At 43.7% G+C, this 27,960-nt stretch overlaps 24 non-coding genes across 24 annotated transcripts; all 24 read right to left on the bottom strand.

Annotated features, from left to right (window-relative positions):
- Positions 1 to 277: 277 nt before the first annotated feature.
- Positions 278 to 349, bottom strand: trnag-ccc (transfer RNA glycine (anticodon CCC)). Its single transcript has one exon. It is a non-coding gene; the product is annotated as a tRNA-Gly (tRNA).
- A 427-nt stretch (positions 350 to 776) lies between these two features.
- Positions 777 to 848, bottom strand: trnag-ccc (transfer RNA glycine (anticodon CCC)). The gene has a single exon. It is a non-coding gene; the product is annotated as a tRNA-Gly (tRNA).
- A 427-nt stretch (positions 849 to 1,275) lies between these two features.
- On the bottom strand, positions 1,276 to 1,347 carry trnag-ccc (transfer RNA glycine (anticodon CCC)). The gene has a single exon. It is a non-coding gene; the product is annotated as a tRNA-Gly (tRNA).
- A 413-nt stretch (positions 1,348 to 1,760) lies between these two features.
- trnag-ccc (transfer RNA glycine (anticodon CCC)) lies at positions 1,761 to 1,832 on the bottom strand. The gene has a single exon. It is a non-coding gene; the product is annotated as a tRNA-Gly (tRNA).
- A 427-nt stretch (positions 1,833 to 2,259) lies between these two features.
- trnag-ccc (transfer RNA glycine (anticodon CCC)) lies at positions 2,260 to 2,331 on the bottom strand. Its single transcript has one exon. It is a non-coding gene; the product is annotated as a tRNA-Gly (tRNA).
- Positions 2,332 to 2,758: 427 nt separating this feature from the next.
- Positions 2,759 to 2,830, bottom strand: trnag-ccc (transfer RNA glycine (anticodon CCC)). Its single transcript has one exon. It is a non-coding gene; the product is annotated as a tRNA-Gly (tRNA).
- A 425-nt stretch (positions 2,831 to 3,255) lies between these two features.
- Positions 3,256 to 3,327, bottom strand: trnar-ccu (transfer RNA arginine (anticodon CCU)). Its single transcript has one exon. It is a non-coding gene; the product is annotated as a tRNA-Arg (tRNA).
- A 413-nt stretch (positions 3,328 to 3,740) lies between these two features.
- trnag-ccc (transfer RNA glycine (anticodon CCC)) lies at positions 3,741 to 3,812 on the bottom strand. The gene has a single exon. It is a non-coding gene; the product is annotated as a tRNA-Gly (tRNA).
- Positions 3,813 to 4,239: 427 nt separating this feature from the next.
- Positions 4,240 to 4,311, bottom strand: trnag-ccc (transfer RNA glycine (anticodon CCC)). The gene has a single exon. It is a non-coding gene; the product is annotated as a tRNA-Gly (tRNA).
- Positions 4,312 to 4,724: 413 nt separating this feature from the next.
- Positions 4,725 to 4,796, bottom strand: trnag-ccc (transfer RNA glycine (anticodon CCC)). The gene has a single exon. It is a non-coding gene; the product is annotated as a tRNA-Gly (tRNA).
- Positions 4,797 to 5,223: 427 nt separating this feature from the next.
- trnag-ccc (transfer RNA glycine (anticodon CCC)) lies at positions 5,224 to 5,295 on the bottom strand. Its single transcript has one exon. It is a non-coding gene; the product is annotated as a tRNA-Gly (tRNA).
- Positions 5,296 to 6,101: 806 nt separating this feature from the next.
- Positions 6,102 to 6,173, bottom strand: trnag-ccc (transfer RNA glycine (anticodon CCC)). Its single transcript has one exon. It is a non-coding gene; the product is annotated as a tRNA-Gly (tRNA).
- A 413-nt stretch (positions 6,174 to 6,586) lies between these two features.
- Positions 6,587 to 6,658, bottom strand: trnag-ccc (transfer RNA glycine (anticodon CCC)). Its single transcript has one exon. It is a non-coding gene; the product is annotated as a tRNA-Gly (tRNA).
- Positions 6,659 to 7,085: 427 nt separating this feature from the next.
- Positions 7,086 to 7,157, bottom strand: trnag-ccc (transfer RNA glycine (anticodon CCC)). The gene has a single exon. It is a non-coding gene; the product is annotated as a tRNA-Gly (tRNA).
- A 2,654-nt stretch (positions 7,158 to 9,811) lies between these two features.
- Positions 9,812 to 9,883, bottom strand: trnag-ccc (transfer RNA glycine (anticodon CCC)). The gene has a single exon. It is a non-coding gene; the product is annotated as a tRNA-Gly (tRNA).
- Positions 9,884 to 10,296: 413 nt separating this feature from the next.
- trnag-ccc (transfer RNA glycine (anticodon CCC)) lies at positions 10,297 to 10,368 on the bottom strand. Its single transcript has one exon. It is a non-coding gene; the product is annotated as a tRNA-Gly (tRNA).
- A 427-nt stretch (positions 10,369 to 10,795) lies between these two features.
- On the bottom strand, positions 10,796 to 10,867 carry trnag-ccc (transfer RNA glycine (anticodon CCC)). The gene has a single exon. It is a non-coding gene; the product is annotated as a tRNA-Gly (tRNA).
- Positions 10,868 to 11,294: 427 nt separating this feature from the next.
- Positions 11,295 to 11,366, bottom strand: trnag-ccc (transfer RNA glycine (anticodon CCC)). The gene has a single exon. It is a non-coding gene; the product is annotated as a tRNA-Gly (tRNA).
- A 413-nt stretch (positions 11,367 to 11,779) lies between these two features.
- On the bottom strand, positions 11,780 to 11,851 carry trnag-ccc (transfer RNA glycine (anticodon CCC)). The gene has a single exon. It is a non-coding gene; the product is annotated as a tRNA-Gly (tRNA).
- Positions 11,852 to 12,763: 912 nt separating this feature from the next.
- trnag-ccc (transfer RNA glycine (anticodon CCC)) lies at positions 12,764 to 12,835 on the bottom strand. Its single transcript has one exon. It is a non-coding gene; the product is annotated as a tRNA-Gly (tRNA).
- A 429-nt stretch (positions 12,836 to 13,264) lies between these two features.
- On the bottom strand, positions 13,265 to 13,336 carry trnag-ccc (transfer RNA glycine (anticodon CCC)). The gene has a single exon. It is a non-coding gene; the product is annotated as a tRNA-Gly (tRNA).
- A 413-nt stretch (positions 13,337 to 13,749) lies between these two features.
- Positions 13,750 to 13,821, bottom strand: trnag-ccc (transfer RNA glycine (anticodon CCC)). The gene has a single exon. It is a non-coding gene; the product is annotated as a tRNA-Gly (tRNA).
- Positions 13,822 to 14,245: 424 nt separating this feature from the next.
- On the bottom strand, positions 14,246 to 14,317 carry trnag-ccc (transfer RNA glycine (anticodon CCC)). Its single transcript has one exon. It is a non-coding gene; the product is annotated as a tRNA-Gly (tRNA).
- A 427-nt stretch (positions 14,318 to 14,744) lies between these two features.
- trnag-ccc (transfer RNA glycine (anticodon CCC)) lies at positions 14,745 to 14,816 on the bottom strand. Its single transcript has one exon. It is a non-coding gene; the product is annotated as a tRNA-Gly (tRNA).
- Positions 14,817 to 27,960: the final 13,144 nt, after the last annotated feature.

Genomic DNA, 27,960 nt, shown 5'->3' with positions numbered 1-27,960 from the left:
TTGTCATTCAGCTGTACCAGAAAATGCAGTCCCCAGCATCAGCTGACATGTCTTCTATATTGTTCTCAAAAGCTTTCAAAGACTAACACTTTTTGCCATCTTCTAACTTTTCATGTCAGTTTTGGAGCTGATGTCAGTAAGGAATTTTACCAGAGCTCTCTCTCAGTTCTATGGTATGGCCAGAAACTTGACTGGAGGACATCAAAACAGTCTTTTATAGGTGTTACTAAGCTTCCCCCAACAAAGAGAGCTTCTCTCATGCCAGCCTCATGTTTCCTGCATTGGCTGGGAATCGAACCCAGGTCGACTGCTTGGGAAGCAGCCATGCTGACCACTATACCACCAACGCTCCATGGAGAGAACCTGAAACAGCGTCAGGAGACATCGCAGTTTACCATCCAAATGAGTAGGTCAGCAGTCACTATTTCAGGGAAAGTTGCTCTTTGAGGATAGTTTCTTCAATAGCACACGCTACTTGCCTCCATTTGTCATTCAGCTGTACCAGAAAATGCAGTCCCCAGCATCAGCTGACATGTCTTCTATATTGTTCTCAAAAGCTTTCAAAGACTAACACTTTTTGCCATCTTCTAACTTTTCATGTCAGTTTTGGAGCTGATGTCAGTAAGGAATTTTACCAGAGCTCTCTCTCAGTTCTATGGTATGGCCAGAAACTTGACTGGAGGACATCAAAACATACTTTCATTGTTAGACTTTTATAGGTGTTACTAAGCTTCCTCCAACAAAGAGAGCTTCTCTCATGCCAGCCTCATGTTTCCTGCATTGGCTGGGAATCCAACCCAGGTCGACTGCTTGGGAAGCAGCCATGCTGACCACTATACCACCAACGCTCCATGGAGAGAACCTGAAACAGCGTCAGGAGACATCGCAGTTTACCATCCAAATGAGTAGGTCAGCAGTCACTATTTCAGGGAAAGTTGCTCTTTGATGATGGTTTCTTCAATAGCACACGCTACTTGCCTCCATTTGTCATTCAGCTGTACCAGAAAATGCAGTCCCCAGCATCAGCTGACATGTCTTCTATATTGTTCTCAAAAGCTTTCAAAGACTAACACTTTTTGCCATCTTCTAACTTTTCATGTCAGTTTTGGAGCTGATGTCAGTAAGGAATTTTACCAGAGCTCTCTCTCAGTTCTATGGTATGGCCAGAAACTTGACTGGAGGACATCAAAACAGTCTTTTATTGTCAGACTTTGATAGGTATTACTAAGCTTCCTCCAACAAAGAGAGCTTCTCTCATGCCAGCCTCATGTTTCCTGCATTGGCTGGGAATCGAACCCAGGTCGACTGCTTGGGAAGCAGCCATGCTGACCACTATACCACCAACGCTCCATGGAGAGAACCTGAAACAGCGTCAGGAGACATCGCAGTTTACCATCCAAATGAGTAGGTCAGCAGTCACTATTTCAGGGAAAGTTGCTCTTTGATGATAGTTTCTTCAATAGCACACGCTACTTGCCTCCATTTGTCATTCAGCTGTACCAGAAAATGTAGTCCCCAGCATCAGCTGACATGTCTTCTATATTGTTCTCAAAAGCTTTCAAAGACTAACACTTTTTGCCATCTTCTAACTTTTCATGTCAGTTTTGGAGCTGATGTCAGTAAGGAATTTTACCAGAGCTCTCTCTCAGTTCTATGGTATGGCCAGAAACTTGACTGGAGGACATCAAAACAGTCTTTTATAGGTGTTACTAAGCTTCCTCCAACAAAGAGAGCTTCTCTCATGCCAGCCTCATGTTTCCTGCATTGGCTGGGAATCGAACCCAGGTCGACTGCTTGGGAAGCAGCCATGCTGACCACTATACCACCAACGCTCCATGGAGAGAACCTGAAACAGCGTCAGGAGACATCGCAGTTTACCATCCAAATGAGTAGGTCAGCAGTCACTATTTCAGGGAAAGTTGCTCTTTGAGGATAGTTTCTTCAATAGCACACGCTACTTGCCTCCATTTGTCATTCAGCTGTACCAGAAAATGCAGTCCCCAGCATCAGCTGACATGTCTTCTATATTGTTCTCAAAAGCTTTCAAAGACTAACACTTTTTGCCATCTTCTAACTTTTCATGTCAGTTTTGGAGCTGATGTCAGTAAGGAATTTTACCAGAGCTCTCTCTCAGTTCTATGGTATGGCCAGAAACTTGACTGGAGGACATCAAAACATACTTTCATTGTTAGACTTTTATAGGTGTTACTAAGCTTCCTCCAACAAAGAGAGCTTCTCTCATGCCAGCCTCATGTTTCCTGCATTGGCTGGGAATCGAACCCAGGTCGACTTCTTGGGAAGCAGCCATGCTGACCACTATACCACCAACGCTCCATGGAGAGAACCTGAAACAGCGTCAGGAGACATCGCAGTTTACCATCCAAATGAGTAGGTCAGCAGTCACTATTTCAGGGAAAGTTGCTCTTTGATGATGGTTTCTTCAATAGCACACGCTACTTGCCTCCATTTATCATTCAGCTGTACCAGAAAATGCAGTCCCCAGCATCAGCTTACATGTCTTCTACATGGTTCTCAAAAGCTTTCAAAGACTAACACTTTTTGCCATCTTCTAACTTTTCATGTCAGTTTTGGAGCTGATGTCAGTAAGGAATTTTACCAAAGCTCTCTCTCAGTTCTATGGTATGGCCAGAAACTTGACTGGAGGGCATCAAAACAGTGTTTTATTTTCAGACTTTGATAGGTGTTACTAAGCTTCCCCCAACAAAGAGAGCTTCTCTCATGCCAGCCTCATGTTTCCTGCATTGGCTGGGAATCGAACCCAGGTAGACTGCTTGGGAAGCAGCCATGCTGACCACTATATCACCAACGCTCCATGGAGAGAACCTGAAACAGCGTCAGGAGACATCGCAGTTTACCATCCAAATGAGTAGGTCAGCAGTCACTATTTCAGGGAAAGTTGCTCTTTGATGATAGTTTCTTCAATAGCACACGCTACTTGCCTCCATTTGTCATTCAGCTGTACCAGAAAATGCAGTCCCCAGCATCAGCTGACGTGTCTTCTATATTGTTCTCAAAAGCTTTCAAAGACTAACACTTTTTGCCATCTTCTAACTTTTCATGTCAGTTTTGGAGCTGATGTCAGTAAGGAATTTTACCAGAGCTCTCTCAGTTCTATGGTATGGCCGGAAACTTGACTGGAGGGCATCAAAACAGTATTTTATTGTCAGACTTTTATAGGTGTTACTAAGCTTCCTCCAACAAAGAGAGCTTCTCTCATGCCAGCCTCATGTTTCCTGCATTGGCTGGGAATCGAACCCAGGTCGACTGCATAGGAAGCAGCCATGCTGACCACTATACCACCAACGCTCCATGGAGAGAACCTGAAACAGCGTCAGGAGACATCGCAGTTTACCATCCAAATGAGTAGGTCAGCAGTCACTATTTCAGGGAAAGTTGCTCTTTGATGATAGTTTCTTCAATAGCACATGCTACTTGCCTCCATTTATCATTCAGCTGTACCAGAAAATGCAGTCCCCAGCATCAGCTGACATGTCTTCTATATTGTTCTCAAAAGCTTTCAAAGAATAACACTTTTTGCCATCTTCTAACTTTTCATGTCAGTTTTGGAGCTGATGTCAGTAAGGAATTTTACCAGAGCTCTCTCTCAGTTCTATGGTATGGCCAGAAACTTGACTGGAGGACATCAAAACAGTCTTTTATAGGTGTTACTAAGCTTCCTCCAACAAAGAGAGCTTCTCTCATGCCAGCCTTATGTTTCCTGCATTGGCTGGGAATCGAACCCAGGTCGACTGCTTGGGAAGCAGCCATGCTGACCACTATACCACCAACGCTCCATGGAGAGAACCTGAAACAGCGTCAGGAGACATCGCAGTTTACCATCCAAATGAGTAGGTCAGCAGTCACTATTTCAGGGAAAGTTGCTCTTTGAGGATAGTTTCTTCAATAGCACACGCTACTTGCCTCCATTTGTCATTCAGCTGTACCAGAAAATGCAGTCCCCAGCATCAGCTGACATGTCTTCTATATTGTTCTCAAAAGCTTTCAAAGACTAACACTTTTTGCCATCTTCTAACTTTTCATGTCAGTTTTGGAGCTGATGTCAGTAAGGAATTTTACCAGAGCTCTCTCTCAGTTCTATGGTATGGCCAGAAACTTGACTGGAGGACATCAAAACAGTCTTTTATTGTCAGACTTTGATAGGTATTACTAAGCTTCCTCCAACAAAGAGAGCTTCTCTCATGCCAGCCTCATGTTTCCTGCATTGGCTGGGAATCGAACCCAGGTCGACTGCTTGGGAAGCAGCCATGCTGACCACTATACCACCAACGCTCCATGGAGAGAACCCTAAACAGCGTCAGGAGACATCGCAGTTTACCATCCAAATGAGTAGGTCAGCAGTCACTATTTCAGGGAAAGTTGCTCTTTGATGATAGTTTCTTCAATAGCACACGCTACTTGCCTCCATTTGTCATTCAGCTGTACCAGAAAATGCAGTAGCCAGCATCAGCTGACATGTCTTCTATATTGTTCTCAAAAGCTTTCAAAGACTAACACTTTTTGCCATCTTCTAACTTTTCATGTCAGTTTTGGAGCTGATGTCAGTAAGGAATTTTACCAGAGCTCTCTCTCAGTTCTATGGTATGGCCAGAAACTTGACTGGAGGACATCAAAACAGTCTTTTATAGGTGTTACTAAGCTTCCTCCAACAAAGAGAGCTTCTCTCATGCCAGCCTCATGTTTCCTGCATTGGCTGGGAATCGAACCCAGGTCGACTGCTTGGGAAGCAGCCATGCTGACCACTATACCACCAACGCTCCATGGAGAGAACCTGAAACAGCGTCAGGAGACATCGCAGTTTACCATCCAAATGAGTAGGTCAGCAGTCACTATTTCAGGGAAAGTTGCTCTTTGATGATGGTTTCTTCAATAGCACACGCTACTTGCCTCCATTTGTCATTCAGCTGTACCAGAAAATGCAGTCCCCAGCATCAGCTGACATGTCTTCTATATTGTTCTCAAAAGCTTTCAAAGACTAACACTTTTTGCCATCTTCTAACTTTTCATGTCAGTTTTGGAGCTGATGTCAGTAAGGAATTTTACCAGAGCTCTCTCTCAGTTCTATGGTATGGCCAGAAACTTGACTGGAGGACATCAAAACAGTCTTTTATTGTCAGACTTTGATAGGTATTACTAAGCTTCCTCCAACAAAGAGAGCTTCTCTCATGCCAGCCTCATGTTTCCTGCATTGGCTGGGAATCGAACCCAGGTCGACTGCTTGGGAAGCAGCCATGCTGACCACTATACCACCAACACTCCATGGAGAGAACCTGAAACAGCGTCAGGAGACATCGCAGTTTACCATCCAAATGAGTAGGTCAGCAGTCACTAGCCCCTTTCACACAGAGATTCCGCAATATTGGTGTAAAGAAGTCCTGCCAATACGCCGCCTTTGTTGGTTCACACAGAACCATACAACGCCGGCATAACGCCGCTCCCGTCTGTAAATTCACACAGCATGCCGGCGTTCCGCAATCAGAGGCGTGACGACAGCGTCAGTCCGACAGTCATGTGAGCGGCATGCCGGCTGTGTCATTCACACAGACCCCGTTTCGTCTCTGTGACGGCTCTGTGACTACCTCCGCTGCCGGCTTATTGGTGGGGCCACTTGGCCCCCCCATTCCGCCTCCGTGACTTTCACACAGAACAGCGAGGCGGCTTAAAGGCGCAACGTTCCCGCCTCGAACTGGCTGTGTGAAAGGGGCTACTATTTCAGGGAAAGTTGCTCTTTGATGATGGTTTCTTCAATAGCACACGCTACTTGCCTCCATTTGTCATTCAGCTGTACCAGAAAATGCAGTCCCCAGCATCAGCTGACATGTCTTCTATATTGTTCTCAAAAGCTTTCAAAGACTAACACTTTTTGCCATCTTCTAACTTTTCATGTCAGTTTTGGAGCTGATGTCAGTAAGGAATTTTACCAGAGCTCTCTCTCAGTTCTATGGTATGGCCAGAAACTTGACTGGAGGACATCAAAACATACTTTCATTGTTAGACTTTTATAGGTGTTACTAAGCTTCCTCCAACAAAGAGAGCTTCTCTCATGCCAGCCTCATGTTTCCTGCATTGGCTGGGAATCGAACCCAGGTCGACTGCTTGGGAAGCAGCCATGCTGACCACTATACCACCAACGCTCCATGGAGAGAACCTGAAACAGCGTCAGGAGACATCGCAGTTTACCATCCAAATGAGTAGGTCAGCAGTCACTATTTCAGGGAAAGTTGCTCTTTGATGATGGTTTCTTCAATAGCACACGCTACTTGCCTCCATTTGTCATTCAGCTGTACCAGAAAATGCAGTCCCCAGCATCAGCTGACATGTCTTCTATATTGTTCTCAAAAGCTTTCAAAGACTAACACTTTTTGCCATCTTCTAACTTTTCATGTCAGTTTTGGAGCTGATGTCAGTAAGGAATTTTACCAGAGCTCTCTCTCAGTTCTATGGTATGGCCAGAAACTTGACTGGAGGACATCAAAACAGTCTTTTATAGGTGTTACTAAGCTTCCCCCAACAAAGAGAGCTTCTCTCATGCCAGCCTCATGTTTCCTGCATTGGCTGGGAATCGAACCCAGGTCGACTGCTTGGGAAGCAGCCATGCTGACCACTATACCACCAACGCTCCATGGAGAGAACCTGAAACAGCGTCAGGAGACATCGCAGTTTACCATCCAAATGAGTAGGTCAGCAGTCACTATTTCAGGGAAAGTTGCTCTTTGAGGATAGTTTCTTCAATAGCACACGCTACTTGCCTCCATTTGTCATTCAGCTGTACCAGAAAATGCAGTCCCCAGCATCAGCTGACATGTCTTCTATATTGTTCTCAAAAGCTTTCAAAGACTAACACTTTTTGCCATCTTCTAACTTTTCATGTCAGTTTTGGAGCTGATGTCAGTAAGGAATTTTACCAGAGCTCTCTCTCAGTTCTATGGTATGGCCAGAAACTTGACTGGAGGACATCAAAACATACTTTCATTGTTAGACTTTTATAGGTGTTACTAAGCTTCCTCCAACAAAGAGAGCTTCTCTCATGCCAGCCTCATGTTTCCTGCATTGGCTGGGAATCCAACCCAGGTCGACTGCTTGGGAAGCAGCCATGCTGACCACTATACCACCAACGCTCCATGGAGAGAACCTGAAACAGCGTCAGGAGACATCGCAGTTTACCATCCAAATGAGTAGGTCAGCAGTCACTATTTCAGGGAAAGTTGCTCTTTGATGATGGTTTCTTCAATAGCACACGCTACTTGCCTCCATTTGTCATTCAGCTGTACCAGAAAATGCAGTCCCCAGCATCAGCTGACATGTCTTCTATATTGTTCTCAAAAGCTTTCAAAGACTAACACTTTTTGCCATCTTCTAACTTTTCATGTCAGTTTTGGAGCTGATGTCAGTAAGGAATTTTACCAGAGCTCTCTCTCAGTTCTATGGTATGGCCAGAAACTTGACTGGAGGACATCAAAACATACTTTCATTGTTAGACTTTTATAGATGTTACTAAGCTTCCTCCAACAAAGAGAGCTTCTCTCATGCCAGCCTCATGTTTCCTGCATTGGCTGGGAATCCAACCCAGGTCGACTGCTTGGGAAGCAGCCATGCTGACCACTATACCACTAACGCTCCATGGAGAGAACCTGAAACAGCGGTCGTTTTCGAATTCGCATACTGTACTACAAGTATACACTGATTTGGGCAAAGTGTAGTAAGTAGTATGCTGTATGTGAACAGAAGGAAATCTGCAGTGTGCGAAAAATACCCGGATGTTGTACTGATCTGGAAAAAAATCCGCAGCATGCTTCAAACCAGCTACCTCGCTTACTTTATCCCAGAATGCAATGCGGCCTCGGCCGGGCAGCGCTTTTTTATTTTTTTTCTCAAAGCTTTATTGAGAAAACAGCTGCAATCGGACAGTGATGTGATGTGAAGGCAGAAAGTACTAATTGCACCGTGGAGAGGGAGAGGAGGAATATAAATGTAAGTAACTTTAATATATAACCTTTTTAATTCAATTTAGTGTAAGGACAACGATTAAAAATTGTGGGTTTTTAATAGTATGTTAGGTTTTTGTTAGTTATCTTAGCGTGCTTGCTACGTAAATAAAAGTGAACTAAGTGTTATGACAACGTTATATATCGGTAGTTCGTTGTCTTTTCATGAAATAACAAAAAAAAAAAAAAAATTTCATGAAATAACTACTTTTCGTTGCTGTGTTTTGACAGAGAATTTGTCCGGGAGCTGAAATAAATAGATGCAGAGAGAGGGTTTGGACAAGGAGGAGAAGATGGAGAGGGAAGAATTTTGTTAATAATAAAATAAAATGAAATTCAATAGACTGATATGTTCATTTCAATACATTTATTAAAATCCCTTTCCATCCATTATGTCTTTTCATCAATAAATGTGGTTTTACTGCTATTTCAACATTTAAAATAAGATAATCCTTTACTAATCCCACATCGGGGAAATTTGCAAAATATGTCCTGACTGGAATCGAACACGCATTCGCTGTGCGAAAGTCGCCTACGCAACCATTGCGCTATAGCTTTGTTTTATCTGCAGATTGTGGTTTTGTCTGAATATAAAGTAAAGCTATCTATTAAAACACGAAGCTTCACTTTATACAAACTAACGTGACAGCTACGACTGTTAGATTTCATCTATTAAACCAACATTTATTTTCCTAAATGATTTATTTCAGCCGGCGACAATTCTCCACAGAGCTGCAGTTTCTCCCCGGGACGGCGCCGTAGTTTGACCCGGCGATCGCGTCTGTTCTCCGGCCGTGAGCTGCTGATGCGGCCGGACCGGCGGCTCTTTTGATCCCCGGAACATCGGATCAAATTTCTTAACAGGCGTTATTTGGATGAACTGAGCCCAGGGTGGGGATTTAACGGTTACTTTTACGCCTGAAAAGATGTTAAAACGTAATAAAGTGGCATATTAACAGCGCTACAGCTGGAATTACAACAGCTTCTAGTCCAGTGTTTCTCAATCCTGGTCCTCCTGCATGTTTTAGATGTTTCCCTGCTTCAGCGCACCGTGATAAAAGTACGTGTGTCATCAACAGAATTGTGCAGACCTTGGTGACAAGCTAATTAGGACCTTTAATTAGAATCAGGTGTGTTGATGCAGGGAAACATCTAAAACATGCAGGACAGGGAACACGAGGACCGGGATTGAGAAGCACTGTTTAGTCGGCTTTTAAATCTCATCTTTCGCTGACGTTTTGGTGCGAGATGCATTCTGGGATACACTGTAGCACACTGCTGTGTGAACGGTCTGCTGGAGCAGCGTACTGAATCCTTCATTCAGTAGGCAGTATTCAGTGCATACTTTGCAGTATGTAGCATGTAGTGCGGTAGTGTCTGAATTCGAAAACGGCCAGCGTCAGGAGACATCGCAGTTTACCATCCAAATGAGTAGGTCAGCAGTCACTATTTCAGGGAAAGTTGCTCTTTGATGATAGTTTCTTCAATAGCACACGCTACTTGCCTCCATTTGTCATTCAGCTGTACCAGAAAATGCAGTCCCCAGCATCAGCTGACATGTCTTCTATATTGTTCTCAAAAGCTTCCAAAGACTAACACTTTCTGCCATCTTCTAACTTTTCATGTCAGTTTTGGAGCTGATGTCAGTAAGGAATTTTACCAGAGCTCTCTCTCAGTTCTATGGTATGGCCAGAAACTTGACTGGAGGACATCGAAACAGTCTTTTATAGGTGTTACTAAGCTTCCCCCAACAAAGAGAGCTTCTCTCATGCCAGCCTCATGTTTCCTGCATTGGCTGGGAATCGAACCCAGGTCGACTGCTTGGGAAGCAGCCATGCTGACCACTATACCACCAACGCTCCATGGAGAGAACCTGAAACAGCGTCAGGAGACATCGCAGTTTACCATCCAAATGAGTAGGTCAGCAGTCACTATTTCAGGGAAAGTTGCTCTTTGATGATAGTTTCTTCAATAGCACACGCTACTTGCCTCCATTTGTCATTCAGCTGTACCAGAAAATGCAGTCCCCAGCATCAGCTGACATGTCTTCTATATTGTTCTCAAAAGCTTTCAAAGAATAACACTTTTTGCCATCTTCTAACTTTTCATGTCAGTTTTGGAGCTGATGTCAGTAAGGAATTTTACCAGAGCTCTCTCTCAGTTCTATGGTATGGCCAGAAACTTGACTGGAGGACATCAAAACAGTCTTTTATAGGTGTTACTAAGCTTCCCCCAACAAAGAGAGCTTCTCTCATGCCAGCCTCATGTTTCCTGCATTGGCTGGGAATTGAACCCAGGTCGACTGCTTGGGAAGCAGCCATGCTGACCACTATACCACCAACGCTCCATGGAGAGAACCTGAAACAGCGTCAGGAGACATCGCAGTTTACCATCCAAATGAGTAGGTCAGCAGTCACTATTTCAGGGAAAGTTGCTCTTTGATGATGGTTTCTTCAATAGCACACGCTACTTGCCTCCATTTGTCATTCAGCTGTACCAGAAAATGCAGTCCCCAGCATCAGCTGACATGTCTTCTATATTGTTCTCAAAAGCTTTCAAAGACTAACACTTTTTGCCATCTTCTAACTTTTCATGTCAGTTTTGGAGCTGATGTCAGTAAGGAATTTTACCAGAGCTCTCTCTCAGTTCTATGGTATGGCCAGAAACTTGACTGGAGGACATCAAAACATACTTTCATTGTTAGACTTTTATAGGTGTTACTAAGCTTCCTCCAACAAAGCGAGCTTCTCTCATGCCAGCCTCATGTTTCCTGCATTGGCTGGGAATCGAACCCAGGTCGACTGCTTGGGAAGCAGCCATGCTGACCACTATACCACCAACGCTCCATGGAGAGAACCTGAAACAGCGTCAGGAGACATCGCAGTTTACCATCCAAATGAGTAGGTCAGCAGTCACTATTTCAGGGAAAGTTGCTCTTTGATGATAGTTTCTTCAATAGCACACGCTACTTGCCTCCATTTATCATTCAGCTGTACCAGAAAATGCAGTCCCCAGCATCAGCTGACATGTCTTCTATATTGTTCTCAAAAGCTTCCAAAGACTAACACTTTTTGCCATTTTCTAACTTTTCATGTCAGTTTTGGAGCTGATGTCAGTAAGGAATTTTACCAGAGCTCTCTCTCAGTTCTATGGTATGGCCAGAAACTTGACTGGAGGACATCAAAACAGTCTTTTATTGTCAGACTTTGATAGGTGTTACTAAGCTTCCTCCAACAAAGAGAGCTTCTCTCATGCCAGCCTCATGTTTCCTGCATTGGCTGGGAATCGAACCCAGGTCGACTGCTTGGGAAGCAGCCATGCTGACCACTATACCACCAACACTCCATGGAGAGAACCTGAAACAGCGTCAGGAGACATCGCAGTTTACCATCCAAATGAGTAGGTCAGCAGTCACTATTTCAGGGAAAGTTGCTCTTTGATGATAGTTTCTTCAATAGCACACGCTACTTGCCTCCATTTGTCATTCAGCTGTACCAGAAAATGCAGTCCCCAGCATCAGCTGACATGTCTTCTATATTGTTCTCAAAAGCTTTCAAAGACTAACACTTTTTGCCATCTTCTAACTTTTCATGTCAGTTTTGGAGCTGATGTCAGTAAGGAATTTTACCAGAGCTCTCTCTAAGTTCTATGGTATGGCCAGAAACTTGACTGGAGGACATCAAAACAGTCTTTTATAGGTGTTACTAAGCTTCCTCCAACAAAGAGAGCTTCTCTCATGCCAGCCTCATGTTTCCTGCATTGGCTGGGAATCGAACCCAGGTCGACTGCTTGGGAAGCAGCCATGCTGACCACTATACCACCAACGCTCCATGGAGAGAACCTGAAACAGCGTCAGGAGACATCGCAGTTTACCATCCAAATGAGTAGGTCAGCAGTCACTATTTCAGGGAAAGTTGCTCTTTGATGATAGTTTCTTCAATAGCACACGCTACTTGCCTCCATTTGTCATTCAGCTGTACCAGAAAATGCAGTCCCCAGCATCAGCTGACATGTCTTCTATATTGTTCTCAAAAGCTTTCAAAGAATAACACTTTTTGCCATCTTCTAACTTTTCATGTCAGTTTTGGAGCTGATGTCAGTAAGGAATTTTACCAGAGCTCTCTCTCAGTTCTATGGTATGGCCAGAAACTTGACTGGAGGACATCAAAACAGTCTTTTATAGGTGTTACTAAGCTTCCCCCAACAAAGAGAGCTTCTCTCATGCCAGCCTCATGTTTCCTGCATTTGCTGGGAATCGAACCCAGGTCGACTGCTCGGGAAGCAGCCATGCTGACCACTATACCACCAAGGCTCCATGGAGAGAACCTGAAACAGCGTCAGGAGACATCGCAGTTTACCATCCAAATGAGTAGGTCAGCAGTCACTATTTCAGGGAAAGTTGCTCTTTGATGATGGTTTCTTCAATAGCACACGCTACTTGCCTCCATTTGTCATTCAGCTGTACCAGAAAATGCAGTCCCCAGCATCAGCTGACATATCTTCTATATTGTTCTCAAAAGCTTTCAAAGACTAACACTTTTTGCCATCTTCTAACTTTTCATGTCAGTTTTGGAGCTGATGTCAGTAAGGAATTTTACCAGAGCTCTCTCTCAGTTCTATGGTATGGCCAGAAACTTGACTGGAGGACATCAAAACATACTTTCATTGTTAGACTTTTATAGGTGTTACTAAGCTTCCTCCAACAAAGAGAGCTTCTCTCATGCCAGCCTCATGTTTCCTGCATTGGCTGGGAATCGAACCCAGGTCGACTGCTTGGGAAGCAGCCATGCTGACCACTATACCACCAACGCTCCATGGAGAGAACCTGAAACAGCGTCAGGAGACATCGCAGTTTACCATCCAAATGAGTAGGTCAGCAGTCACTATTTCAGGGAAAGTTACTCTTTGATGATAGTTTCTTCAATAGCACACGCTACTTGCCTCCATTTGTCATTCAGCTGTACCAGAAAATGCAGTCCCCAGCATCAGCTGACATGTCTTCTATATTGTTCTCAAAAGCTTTCAAAGAATAACACTTTTTGCCATCTTCTAACTTTTCATGTCAGTTTTGGAGCTGATGTCAGTAAGGAATTTTACCAGAGCTCTCTCTCTCAGTTCTATGGTATGGCCAGAAACTTGACTGGAGGACATCAAAACAGTCTTTTATTGTCAGACTTTTATAGGTGTTACTAAGCTTCCTCCAACAAAGAGAGCTTCTCTCATGCCAGCCTCATGTTTCCTGCTTTGGCTGGGAATCGAACCCAGGTCGACTGCTTGGGAAGCAGCCATGCTGACCACTATACCACCAACGCTCCATGGAGAGAACCTGAAACAGCGTCAGGAGACATCGCAGTTTACCATCCAAATGAGTAGGTCAGCAGTCACTATTTCAGGGAAAGTTGCTCTTTGATGATAGTTTCTTCAATAGCACACGCTACTTGCCTCCATTTGTCATTCAGCTGTACCAGAAAATGCAGTCCCCAGCATCAGCTGACGTGTCTTCTATATTGTTCTCAAAAGCTTTCAAAGACTAACACTTTTTGCCATCTTCTAACTTTTCATGTCAGTTTTGGAGCTGATGTCAGTAAGGAATTTTACCAGAGCTCTCTCTCAGTCCTATGGTATGGCCAGAAACTTGACTGGAGGACATCAAAACAGTCTTTTATAGGTGTTACTAAGCTTCCTCCAACAAAGAGAGCTTCTCTCATGCCAGCCTCATGTTTCCTGCATTGGCTGGGAATCGAACCCAGGTCGACTGCTTGGGAAGCAGCCATGCTGACCACTATACCACCAACACTCCATGGAGAGAACCTGAAACAGCGTCAGGAGACATCGCAGTTTACCATCCAAATGAGTAGGTCAGCAGTCACTATTTCAGGGAAAGTTGCTCTTTGATGATAGTTTCTTCAATAGCACACGCTACTTGCCTCCATTTGTCATTCAGCTGTACCAGAAAATACAGTCCCCAGCATCAGCTGACATGTCTTCTATATTGTTCTCAAAAGCTTCCAAAGACTAATACTTTTTGCCATCTTCTAATTTTTCATGTCAGTTTTGGAGCTGATGTCAGTAAGGCATTTACCAGAGCTCTCTCAGTTCCATGGTATGGCCGGAAACTTGAGTGGAGGGCATCAAAACAGTCTTTTACTTTCAGACTTTGATAGGTGTTACTAAGCTTCCCCCAACAAAGAGAGCTTCTCTCATGCCAGCCTCATGTTTCCTGCATTGGCTGGGAATCAAACCCAGGTCTACTGCTTGGGAAGCAGCCATGCTGACCACTACACCACCAACGCTCCATGGAGAGAACCTGAAACAGCTTCAGGAGACATCACAGTTTACCATCCAAATGAGTAGGTCAGCAGTCAATATCTCAGGGAAAGTTGCTCTTTGATGATGGCTTCTTCAATATCACAAGCTACTTGCCTGCATTTGACATTGAGCTGTACCAGAAAATGCAGTCCCCAGCATCAGCTGACATGTTTTCTACATTGTTCTCAAAAGCTTTCAAAGACTAACACTTTTTGCCATCTTCTAACTTTTCATGTCAGTTTTGGAGCTGATGTCAGTAAGGAATTTTACCAGAGCTCTCTCTCAGTTCTATGGTATGGCCAGAAACTTGACTGGAGGACATCAAAACAGTCTTTTATTGTCAGACTTTGATAGGTGTTACTAACCTTCCCCCAACAAAGAGAGCTTCTCTCATGCCAGCCTCATGTTTCCTGCATTGGCTGGGAATCAAACCCAGGTCTACTGCTTGGGAAGCAGCCATGCTGACCACTATACCACCAATGCTCCATGGAGAGAACCTGAAACAGCTTCAGGAGACATCACAGTTTACCATCCAAATGAGTAGGTCAGCAGTCACTATCTCAGGGAAAGTTTGTCTTTGATGATCGTTTCTTCAATATCACAAGCTACTTTCCTCCATTTGTCATTCAGCTGTACCAGAAAATGCAGTCCCCAGCATCAACTGACATGTCTTCTACATTGTTCTCAAAAGCTTTCAAAGACTAACACTTTTTGCCATCTTCTAACTTTTCATGTCAGTATTGGAGTTGATGTCAGTAAGGAATTTTACCAGAGCTCTCTCTCAGTTCTATGGTATGGCCGGAAACTTGACTGGAGGACATTAAAACTGTTATTTTGTTTCAGACTTTTTTTACAGGTGTTAGTGGCTAGAAATTGGAAATAGGAGCCATTGGTGGACAACGTGGCCAAATGGACAAGGCATTTGACTTCGTATCAGGAGGTTGAGAGTTCACGTTCCTTTTTGGTTAAAGAGACTTGAGACATAAAATCCCTTTGTCCTGCTTCACAATTTCTCTCCACACGTCATTTCAGGTTAGCTCCTCTCTCTGGTTCTTGCAAAAGATACGAGAGACTAGAGCAGTGTTTCCCAACCCTGGTCCTCGAGGCACACTGTCCTGCATGTTTTAGATGTTTCCTTTCATCATCACACCTGATTCTAATTAATGGTCCTAATTAGCTTGTCATCCAGCTCTGCACAATTCTGTTGATGACACAGCCACTTGTATCACGGTGTGCTGAAGCAGGGTAACATCTAAAACATGTTTCCCTGCTTCATTCCACCATGATACAAGTGACATTAACAGAATTGTGCAGGCCTTGATGACATGATGATGATGATGATGATGATGATGATGATGATGAATTAGAATCAGGTGTGTTAAAGCAAGGAAACATCTAGTCCATTATGGTGTCCATGTTTGTTTTAAGGTGACTTGGTTAAAGTTTGTTTTTTTCGGACTTGAGCCCGTTAGTGGGTCGGAAGCGGAAGGAACACGTCAGCTAGAGCACGAGGACAGTAGCGTTTCGATTCAAACAGTTGGCGGGAGATGGCGGAGGCGTCAGCCGGGAATGGACTGGGGAGAAATAGTCGTCTGAATACGGGAAATCCCAGTCGAGGTGATAGAAATTCTCTGGCGGTTGAGCACGACTGTTCCGTGAATGGATCAGAAGTAGGCAGTTGGGCAGATATGGATGAGATGGAAGGTGGGGATTATGAGGTGGAAGAGGGGGCGAGTGAGTGGAGTAAAGATAGGAAAAAACGGAAGAAGGAAGGCAATGATGACAGCTACAGTGAGGAGGAAGGAGTAGAGCATGTTGAGAAGGAGATTCCTGAGAATCATATTGTCATCATACGGTTCGATGAAAAGACACAAGATAACATGAAGAAGCTTAACCCCTTTACACTGACAAAAATGTTGGCAAACAAAATAGGAGGGATACAGTTTGCAAAGGTCCTGAATGATGGCAACTTGTTGATTTAAATGTGCTAATAAACAGCAAGTTGAGAAGCAATTCAAACTGAAAGAGATGAGGAAAAACAAGGTGGCAAGCACAGGGAGGGTGGGAGCACAAAATGGTGGTGGATGCAAAGGAGTGATTACAGGGGTGTCACTGAGTGTTAATATGGAGGAACTTAGGAAGAATATTAAAGGAGGGACAATAATGAGTGTGCAAAGAATGAAGACAACAAAAGAAGGAGTGAGTAAAGATAGTGAAACTGTACTGATTCAGTTTGGAGGAGAGAGTGTGCCTAAAAAAGTTTTCCTGGGTTTCATGAGCTACCCAGTAAGAGTTTATGTACCAAAACCGTTAAGGTGCTTTAAATGTCAAAGGTTTGGACACATAGCTAAAAACTGCAAGGAATAGAGGAGATGTGCGAGGTGTGCGGGAGACCATGAGTACGGAGAATGTGGAACAGGGGTACAACCAAAATGTTGTAATTGTGGAGGAGCCCATAATGTGGCTTATGGAGGATGTGAGGTCATGAAAAGGGAGAATAACATCCAAAAATTGAGGGTGGAAAGAAAGATATCATATGCTGAAGCTGCAAGGGTGTCAAGGGGGCAGAGTAATGGAGCTAATGAACAAGGAGTAATGGGACAATGGGCAGACACACGCTCATCCACAGACAGGTTGTATGTGGACAATAGGGACTTGGTAACATTCATTGCAGGGGTGGTCAACAGTACAGCAGAAGTAAAATCAAAAAGTGAGAAAATCCAGCTGATTGTTAAAGCAGCAGTACATCATTTGGGACTAATGGGACTGACATGGGAAGAAGTGAGGGACAACCTCACTAATCAGTCAAGTCACGAGACACCATGGGGTGGATAATACTAATAATGGTAATAATCCTACAATGGAATGCAAGGAGCTTACTGGCTAATGGTCAGGAATTCAAGTATTTCATTAAAAAGATGTCTGAAAAACCGGATGTAATGTGTGTGCAGGAAACGTGGCTAAAACCAAGTTTAGATTTTGTGGTACACGGATATACAGTAATAAGGAATGACAGACGTAAAGGGGGAGGAGGAGGTTGCGCCACATTGATCAAACAAGACATTCCATATAGGTTACTGGAAAAGGGAGTGGATCAGGAATATATAGTAGTGGAAGTATGGGAAAGAGAGGAAAAAATGGTGATAACTACTACAATCCCTGCAAAAGGTTGGATTTGGATAGCCTATTAAGGATAACAGGACAAGACAGAAGTAAGGTAGTTTGGTGTGCGGATGCTCACAGCACGGTGTGGGGAGGGTTGCAAACAGACACGAATGGACAGTTGATCGAAGATATGATGGGTGAAAGGGATTTGGTATGTGTGAATGATGGCAGAGGAACAAGAGTGAACATTGCAGCAGGTACTGAGTCAGTCTTGGATATAACTTTAGTGTCTAACGTTATGGCTGGGATTAGTGAATGGGAGGTTTGGACAGCATCAACAATAGGTAACGATCACTACCCAGTCTTATGCATGGTGGGGGAGAGAGTAGAAGTGGGAGTGAGTGGGGGGGTCGCAAAGTGGATATTTCAGAAAGCAGAATGGGAATAGTTTCAGAGACTGAGTGAGGAAGCAATGAACAGGGTAGAGATGTCTGGAGATATTGATGACATAAATAATCAGGTGACGTCAGCAATTGTGGGGGCAGCAGATGGCACTATACCCAAGAGTAAAGGCAAAAGGAGCAGGAAGCTGGTACCATGGTGGACAGAAGAATGTCATCAGGCTGTTAAAACTAGGAACAAAGCATTCAGACAACTTAAAAGGACACATAACATGCAGAATTTGGTTCAATACAAAAAGACACAGGCAGTGGTGAGGAGAACAATACGTCAAGCCAAGAGGGCAAGTTGGAGGAACTTCTGTGACGAGATAGGGAGAACTACACCAGTGGGAGAAGTGTGGGGGATGATAAAGAAGATGGGAGGGGACAGAAGGGAATGGGACTATCCGGTCATAACATCTGAGGAGGAGAAAGCAGTAACCAACAGGGAAAAAGCAGAGATCATGGCCAAGGCGTTTGTCAAAGTGCACAGCTCAGAAAACTTGTCAGAGGAAGGGAGACAGAGAAGAGAAAGAACAATGACTTTGCTGGCTTTCGTGGGAGCAGGTGCACCTGACCGCGTTGGCGCGCGGCGTGGCTCTGTCTCTCCGGGCAGGCGTGGACCTCCTGGCCGCATGTCCGGTCCGAGCCGGGTGGTCGGGGTTCACCTGGGTTCCGGTCCACCGCCGTGGGTTCCCTGGCTGCCTCTTCCCATGGTCGTGGGGGTCGCTGGGAGGGGGCGGGCCTCGCTGGCGGTGGGTTTCCTGCCGCCCTCTTCTCGCCCTCTGTGGTGTTGCTGGTGGCCTGGGTTCTGGGTTTTTCCTTGTCGGCCTCTGGTCTCTCGGGTGGCGGGGTTACCCCCTCTCCTCCACTATAGATACAGTTCAGGTGGAGCATTGATAGGACTAATACACCACACACACACACACACACATGCACACACATAGCCGCACACACACACACACACACACACACACACACATCTTTGTTTGCAATTACAGAGATCAGACGTTTCCTGTAGTTCTTGACCAGGTTTGCACACACTGCAGCAGGGATTTTGGCCCACTCCTCCATACAGATCTTCTCCAGATCCTTCAGGTTTCGGGGCTGTCGCTGGGCAATACGGACTTTCAGCTCCCTCCAAAGATTTTCTATTGGGTTCAGGTCTGGAGACTGGCTAGGCCACTCCAGGACCTTGAAATGCTTCTTACGGAGCCACTCCTTAGTTGCCCTGGCTGTGTGTTTCGGGTCGTTGTCATGCTGGAAGACCCAGCCACGACCCATCTTCAATGCTCTTACTGAGGGAAGGAGGTTGTTGGCCAAGATCTCGCGATACATGGCCCCATCCATCCTCCCCTCAATACGGTGCAGTCGTCCTGTCCCCTTTGCAGAAAAGCATCCCCAAAGAATGATGTTTCCACCTCCATGCTTCACGGTTGGGATGGTGTTCTTGGGGTTGTACTCATCCTTCTTCTTCCTCCAAACACAGCGAATGGAGTTTAGACCAAAAAGCTCTATTTTAGTCTCATCAGACCACATGACCTTCTCCCATTCCTCCTCTGGATCATCCAGATGGCCATTGGCAAACTTCAGACGGGCCTTGACATGCACTGGCTTGAGCAGGGGGACCTTTGCATGGATCCCCAGACCGAGGGAGATTGACCGTCATCTTGAACTTCTTCCTTTTTCTAATAATTGCGCCAACAGTTGTTGCCTTCTACTAGGTCTACAATTTTGCAAATTAATTACTTAAAAATCATACAATGTGATTTTCTGGATTTTTTTTTAGATTCCATCACTCACAGTCGAAGAGTACCTATGATAAAAATTACAGACTTCTACATGCTTTTCAAGTGGGAAAACCTGCAAAATCGGCAGTGTATCAAATACTTGTTCTCCCCACTGTATGTATAGTAGATTGAGTCCAAATATAAGACTCTATCATGTGTATAAACTGAAATCTATGATGTTCTTTTCCTTTCTTGTATTTTATTTTATATAAGATAAGGAGACTTTTGATGAGGCATTAACCCCAGTACCTTAGCTGCTCGTGATTGGGTAAAGAGAATACTTGACCCCCCCATGCACTGAGGCCGCCGCTGGGAACAAAACTAGGGTGCTCAAACAGTTTGTAAGAGAGTTAATTAAATTGAGTTGAATTGAGTAGAATGGAGTTGTGAGGTTTGAGATTGTTAATATTCCTTTGGCTCCTTTATCCGTCTTTTCTTTTCCTTAGTAATTTTCCTCTGAAACTTTGAGTTTGACTTGTTTTATCCTTTCCAGCTGAATGAAATCCTCCTTTATTTTTGGAGTAATTCATTTTTTATTAACTTTTGTATCATTAAGAAAACCAAGTAATATTCTCTACCAAGAAGTTTTGGTTTTCTTATATTTTTAAGAACAGGTTGGAGGCCCCACTAAGACTTCAACACAGAGATGACGTCATGCAGGTCAGAGGTCTTGTTTACAAACTGACTTCATTGTTATACACACAGCCCCGGATGTAGACAACAGGTCCTGGAAGCAGATCTAGTGATTCATAAAAGAAATGAACGAGTTTCGCGGCAATCATGTGTTATTGTCAGGGTTTGACACTTCCCCCCCAGTTTGTGACTTTCAGTTTCTGTCTTGCCCCGCCTGTGTTCCATCTAGTCCATGGGCCAGACCAGATATCAGTGCCACTCAAGGTGACCAAACTTACTTATGATTTTTGAAAAGATCCATGTCTGTAGATGATATTCTGGTATGATAACCCTTCCTGAGTGGCAGCTGTATCATAGTTATCAGCTCATGAAGTTACCCACTCCCTTCAAAAAATTACATTTCAGATACTGGTGCATATCCTGGTTTACACTCATGTACAGGAAATCTGTCAATATTTCACAATATTGTCTTTGGTATCATTTTAAAGGGGACCTTTTAAGCATTCATTCAAGCTAAGATGTGAATCTTTCTGACCAACATAGAGGTCACTGCAGCTCTTTAAACTATATACAACACACATTTTTACACCATTTTCGCCTAAATGATATACTATCTTTTATCCCTGTGTCACCTAAGAACAACAGAGACACAAAATACAAAAACTGGAATACTCACAGGACCATAAGGATTCAGGAAATGTATAATATACCCATACTATATCATTGTCACAGGTCATTGTGAGCCTTAAACTAGAAGAGCATCATTAGGCTCCTATGAAACTATCAGTACGTTTACTAGTGCAGCAGATTAACTCATTTTATCAACACAATACGTCACTTTGGTATAGAAGCATGAAATTTGGCACAGATACTCTCCAAGGTCTACTCTTTAGGGAACAGGCGCGTGCCACTCAAAATTCCAAGATGGCGGCCCCCAAAATCCAAGGTGACCGCCCAAAAACGTGCTTTTTCCTTTATAACTCAAAATGCCTTGATTTTTAGCCCCATAGATATATTAAGGTTGAATATAAAGTTGGGTATTGTGGACATTTTGGTACCAAGTACATGTCTGCATCCATTACGGTTATTGAGATACATCATACAGAAACTTGTATACCCGGAAAAGTGAGAATTTTGTAAGATTGATTGTTGTTACGAGAACATGGATTCATGAAAATGTTACTCTCATAACCTGATATTTCCAGTAGGGTTACTTACTATTAAGACGTTTACATGCAGTAAAGAAATCGGATTTCTGATCGTATCAGATAAAGACATATCTTTATATGTGATCTAACAGCCGCTAGGCTAATGTCACAAACTGGTCTTTATCATGCAAATACACAACATAAAGGACACCACAATGAGATAAAGAACCAGCTTAGTTTTATAAACAACATTATAAACACAACAATATTGTAAACAAAATGAACATCGTTAATAGAAATAGAAATTATTATCATTATATATTATTATATTAGTTATTAATAGAAATATGTCAAGATCTGATTATAGTTAGGCTATCAAGTTCTGTGTGTACTTAAGATAGTGTTAAGAAAGTTAACCAAGTACAGAATCATCACATAATGTCACTCAAACTGCTCGTCTCTCTCGTCATCTGACTCCCCGAGTTCGAAGTCGGATTCTGGATCATCCTGCAGTTTTTGGTTGCTGCAAGTCTAACTTGCACATAATAATAATTCATTTTATTTGGAGGCGCCTTTCACGACACCCAAGGTCCCCTTACAGAATAAAAACACAAGAAATACAATTAAAATGTCTGTGCATGCCAGTCCATTTGATAAGCACGTGCAGCTTGGCATTTTGCATGAACGCACACATTTGCATGTTAGCAGTTCCAAGACTACATCTGGTGCAGGTGGGGAGCGCATCCAGTAAATGGCCAGCTTGCCCTCATCTTCTTTCCATCCATGCTCAGTAGGACTTGGCACCACAGGGTTAGCCTGCAGACCGCTCTTCCAAATGGCTGCCTGATAATTGGCTCCTTCAACATGCAGGAAGACACAGTCTCTACATGGTGGCAGCTGACTGGACTCGGCCTCTCCCCTTTTGTAGTAGCGCAGTTGGTTCACCTCACCAGTGCTGCTGTTTGCAGCATACATGTGACATGTAAACTCCTCAATTATCTGGAACAGCTCCTCACTCACATCCCATGACTGCCCAAGTCCTCTAGAGGTTTCTTGGTAGGAAGTGTCCTTCTTCAGTATCTTCAGGGCATTCAGCTTTCCCCTGGCCAGCGGACGCACTGACAGTTTCACAGCCAGTGAAGGCTATCACAAAGGCCGTCTCCAACTGAGCTTGCCAGTTTGCTGATGTCCACAAATCGTGTGCGGTTCTGTGTCCCACACTTCAGGTAGATGGGACAGGTGATGTCCTTCTGAGACGCAAGACAAAGAACCATGACATCCATGTCCTCAGCAGTGATGATGACTGCTTTTGAGCCTGTGTTTGCGGCATCCGAAGCATGCAGGAGCAGGCGTGTGTCAGCTTCTTCATGTGTGGAGTGCAGCTCTACTACTTCTTCACACCCATCATCTGTCAACCTGTAGCAGGTTTCTTCACAGGTCATGTACAACACCTTGCCATTCAGCCTATCTCTGTATTGTGGGAGTTTCCACTCTTTCACCAGAAACTTGATGAGACTGGTCTTGTTGGAAGGACTGCACAGAAAAGTCCTCCATTGCTGTACATGGTGTCCCCCTGCCAGGTTCTTGTACTGGACAGTGTTGTCTGCACCCCGGTTCAGTCGTTCAGCATCTTTGATCGAAGTCTGGTGGTAAACATCAAACACAACATCAATCCTCCGACTCTGTGCCCCCTCGTGGAAGACCTGGGTGGAAAGTGACTCTGCCACATGTCCAAAGGTTTTGTTGTTGCCATTCATTTTCTGGACCAGGCTCATCCCATCAATGATGGTAGTGGATGTGGTTGGGATCTGTTCTGCAGGAGACACATTCGTTTCCAGCTCTCTGGCAAGTGCAGCCTTGTTTGTTTTTCGTAGGGACCCATCAGCATTTGCCTTATGGAGAACAGGTGATTCAATCCTATGTCTCCTGATGAGAACTATCTGGTTAGCCTGTCCACTGGCTCCAGAGCTCCACCTGATGTGACCAGGGATCTCCTGAGAATTCATGAGATAGAAGAACAGGCCAACAAGGCATTCAAGCAAACAAGGTTAGACGAGGACACACCATCTTTGAAATTCTATGACAAGGTGACCAAGCAAAGTCTGAAGACATTCTCCACCGTCAGCACAAAAAAAGCTGAAGGAAAGAAAGGACAGGATGTGGTGCTGTAGGCACTGGGCCCACTGCCATGGGCACTTGCAAATGCTGATGCCCATGTTCTACCATACCAATGAACTGCAGGAGAGTTGGAGGAATGGCATCTTTGATACATCCCTCATGGAAAGTTCCATCAAATCTTGACTTATGGTCCAGAATTTTTTTTCTCAGGATTTTGGCAGCTTTGGCTATGATAACTGCCTCTGAGTATTCAGATGCTTGAGAGAGAGCCAAGCCAACATCTTTCTTGAAAGCCAGGAGTACATATTTGCCTGTTTTGTTTGCTGTGAGTTCAGGGATCTCTTCCAACAGTTTTTCCTTAAGTCTAGTACAGTTTACTGTAGGGGAGTTAACACCCAGTTGCTCCAGACGCTGCTGGTACAGGTTGCACATATCTGCAAGTCGGAAGGAGGTAGGACCATCAGAACTGTGACTGGTGTCTACAATATAGTTCACCAATTCACAGAGAGCCTGAGGAAATACATCTGTTTGAACTGTTTCACTCTGAAGGGACTCAAGTCTTCTGAGGTGGAGTTTCTCCCTGTTGTAAAGACAAGCGAGGCATGCAGGATGGTATTTCAGCTCCTGTGCAATGGCATCACCCCCACTGAGTTTAGCCAATAATTTACCATCATTCAGTGTGTGTGCACATTCATGTAGTCTGTTGTTTGTGTGCATTGTCATGACCTGGCTGAGCTCAGATGCAGAAGATATCTTATCACAAAGAAAGCAAACCTGATCATCCTTACTCTTTTGCATCATGGATCTGGGATGCTTTACTTGACTGTCATCTGTTTCACTGCACTGAGTATTGGAGTGTCTCTTCCTTGCACGAAGTAACTTTGTGTTGTTGAACAAAGCTCGACAGTTTAAATGGTACTTTGCTTGGTTCCTTCTCAAAGTAGCTTCTATCCCACCACCTTCATCCAGCCTTCCCAGGTCCAGGATCATTGGCATTTGCTTGATCTCATGGAAGAGTGGAGCGTTGGTGGCGAGCATTGTATAGCCATCATGTTGAAGAACATGATGCGTAGGTGGTGATTGGAGATCTTCTTTCTTGTCTGTCTGACAAAGACAGCTTTTCTTCCAATCAGTTTGCCTCTTAGCTAACATTGGGTTTGCATTTGCCATGTCTGATTAAGGCCGAGGGCTTATCCTTATATACCACCTTAATCATAATGCTACACATTCGGGTATGGGATTCAACTAGGTTCGGGTCACCTACACCTAGCCCGATCATTCATCCAGTGCCATTTAAGTCCCGTGTGATCTGTACACCTTCCAGGTAAGAATACATGAACAAGTCTTGTAATGCCCCACTTACCCTTGGCTCGGCTCTCCCGCGCTGGCACAACCTGTCAATTCAGGTGCGGCTATCTAACTACATCTAACTAGTACTACCTAATTGACATGGGGCTGTTAGACAGCATTTGGGACACTAAACAAAGCTATACTATCACTACTAGACAACAACTACAGTATTAGTACAACTAGATCAGCTTGCACTGAACCCCATGCTGAGTTCCACAGCAGTGATGTCACCAGTGTGCCCTGGTTGTGTAGTGACATTCACTCTACTATACTCTACTATAATGAGAATTTGATGGCCATCTTGAAAAAAGGGCCGACATCTTTAACTAATAAGACAACCCCTAGGTTGTCTTAATAGTAAGTAACCCTACTGGAAATATCAGGTTATGAGAGTAACATTTTCATGAATCCATGTTCTCGTAACAACAATCAATCTTACAAAATTCTCACTTTTCCGGGTATATACAAGTTTCTGTATGATGTATCTCAATAACCGTAATGGATACAGACATGTACTTGGTACCAAAATGTCCACAATACCCAACTTTATATTCAACTTTAATATATCTATGGGGCTAAAAATCAAGGCATTTTGAGTTATAAAGGAAAAAGCACGTTTTTGGGCGGTCATCTTGGATTTTGGGGGCCGCCATCTTGGAATTTTGAGTGGCACGTGCCTGTTCACTAAAGAGTAGACCTTGGAGAGTATCTGTGCCAAATTTCATGCTTCTATACCAAAGTGACATATTGTGTTGATAAAATGAGTTAATCTGCTGCACTAGTAAACGTACTGATAGTTTCATAGGAGCCTAATGATGCTCTTCTAGTTGAAGGCACACAATGACCTGTGACAATGATATAGTATGGGTATATTATACATTTCCTGAATCCTTATGGTCCTGTGAGTATTCCAGTTTTTGTATTTTGTGTCTCTGTTGTTCTTAGGTGACACAGGGATAAAAGATAGTATATCATTAAGGCGAAATTGGTGTAAAAATGTGTGTTGTATATAGTTTAAAGAGCTGCAGTGACCTCTATGTTGGTCAGAAAGATTCACACCTTAGTTTGAATGAATGCTTAAAAGGTCCCCTTTAAAATGATACCAAAGACAATATTGTGAAACATTGACAGATATCCTGTACATGAGTGTAAACTGGGATATGCACCAGTATCTGAAATGTAATTTTTTGAAGGGAGTGGGTAACTTCATGAGCTGATAACTATGATACAGCTGCCACTCAGGAAGGGTTATCATACCAGAATATCATCTACAGACATGGATCTTTTCAAAAATCATAAGTAAGTTTGGTCACCTTGAGTGGCACTGACAAGTGAAATTTTGGGCTCTGGCCCATGGACTAATCTGCCCTGATTGTGTCTGCACCTGTGTCTCGTCATGTCTCGTTATCCTCTCAGTATATCTTGTCTTGTCATTCCTTGGTTCCCTGTCGGTCCGTACTGTTCCCTCCTCCATGTGCTCCAAGTTTTTGATCCCTGTTCCTTGTGTTTTTGATCCTGCTCTGCAGCGCTTTGTTTTTACCTTTTGTTGGAATAAATCCTTTGTTTTTTGAGAACTCCTGCCTTTGGCCTCCCTCTCTCTCCTGCATTTGGGTCCTAGCAAACCAAACCACAACAGTTATTTAGACGCTGCATCATCTGTGTCCCGCTGTGCCCTCATGCGCTACCATTATATGGAGAAGCGGCTCGCACAAAACTCCTAATATCTTCCGAAGGACTCCAAATGACACCAAACTTGCCTGGGTGAGTATACGACCATAAAAAATGCCAGAAATAAGGTCCAGGTTGTAAAAACTTTCCCTTTAACTCAATGTAGGTTGATGTTGCCTTTATTGATGTATGTTTGGTAAAAAATGCCAAACATAACACAACTGCAGTAAACTAACAGATCTCCATATATCTGGTCCTCCTTCAGCTTGAAGTCTTTGATCTTCTTCATCCCTGATCACACATCTCTCACCTTGTTGTGCTTCAGCTTGTTCTCCAGCTTCCTCCTCTTGGTGGTGCTAGATCTCTTTAAAACTCTAGTTCTTTGGTGGTTCTGCTTTCTTCCTCACTACTGTCATTGTACTGTGTGACGCCTGATCAGGGTTCCAACTCTGAGAGATGGATTATAATGCAGAATTAGGAATATTAACAAACTAAACCAACATGAAAAATAAAATACAAAAAACATCCCAGTGTAGCCCAGCTAAAAAAGGTGGAGAATTAGAAAAATAAAAGCCTAGTTGAGCAAGAAAGGCACAAACTGTAGGGGATTGCAGTTCAGCCATCATGGTTGTAGATGACAAGTTCATGTTTGAATTTTATTCTGTTAATTGAAATGGAGGAAAAATATATATTCTATTGATGAATGTTATGTGGAAGCAACTTTTGGCCAGTAGGGGGTGGTGTGAGCTGAGTAGAAAAGGAGAGAGAAAAAGAACGTGAGTATGAGATCTCTGATGTGAGTTGCTCATTAAATTTAACAAGAGGCTGCTTGTACCTTGATTCCCAACTATATAATCATTAGGACAGGAAATAGTGTGAGAGGCAGATGATTTATTCCCGAAGCTGTTACTGTTAAGCGCACTGGGTGGCCACACTAATCCAGTGGGCCTGAAGGCTAGTGAGCAAGTGTCTTTAAGCAGCCGAGACCTAACACAGCTAGCCATGCTAATGTAACTTCGGGGGAAGTTCTGTGTTACGGCCAATTCGGATGTCTGTCGGAGGAGAACACGAGGAGCGCCGGCATCTGACAGAGAAGCTGGTGGAAACCTCCTTTCAGATCTTGACTTGGACTTGAAAAGTCCTGGAGGAACTTTCAGTGGTTGTTCCTCTTAAACATGACAGGAAGTACTGCTCAGTTCTGCTTTAAACTTTGCAGGTTTTTCTTTCTTTAAAGTCTTTCTGTCTGGCAAAAGTATGTCTTCATTTTTCAGGTATTTGTAGTCAAAATGGTGTAAAACGTGGGCTAAACAGAAAATCTTAGATAGAAAGTCTGAAACTGGATAAATACAAACATTTGTTAAAAGCCAGATCAGAA

The sequence above is a fragment of the Cololabis saira genome, chromosome 16, assembly GCF_033807715.1.
Source record: "Cololabis saira isolate AMF1-May2022 chromosome 16, fColSai1.1, whole genome shotgun sequence".
In the NCBI taxonomy this organism is placed as follows: domain Eukaryota; kingdom Metazoa; phylum Chordata; class Actinopteri; order Beloniformes; family Belonidae; genus Cololabis; species Cololabis saira.
This window is presented reverse-complemented; position numbering and strand designations above follow the sequence as displayed.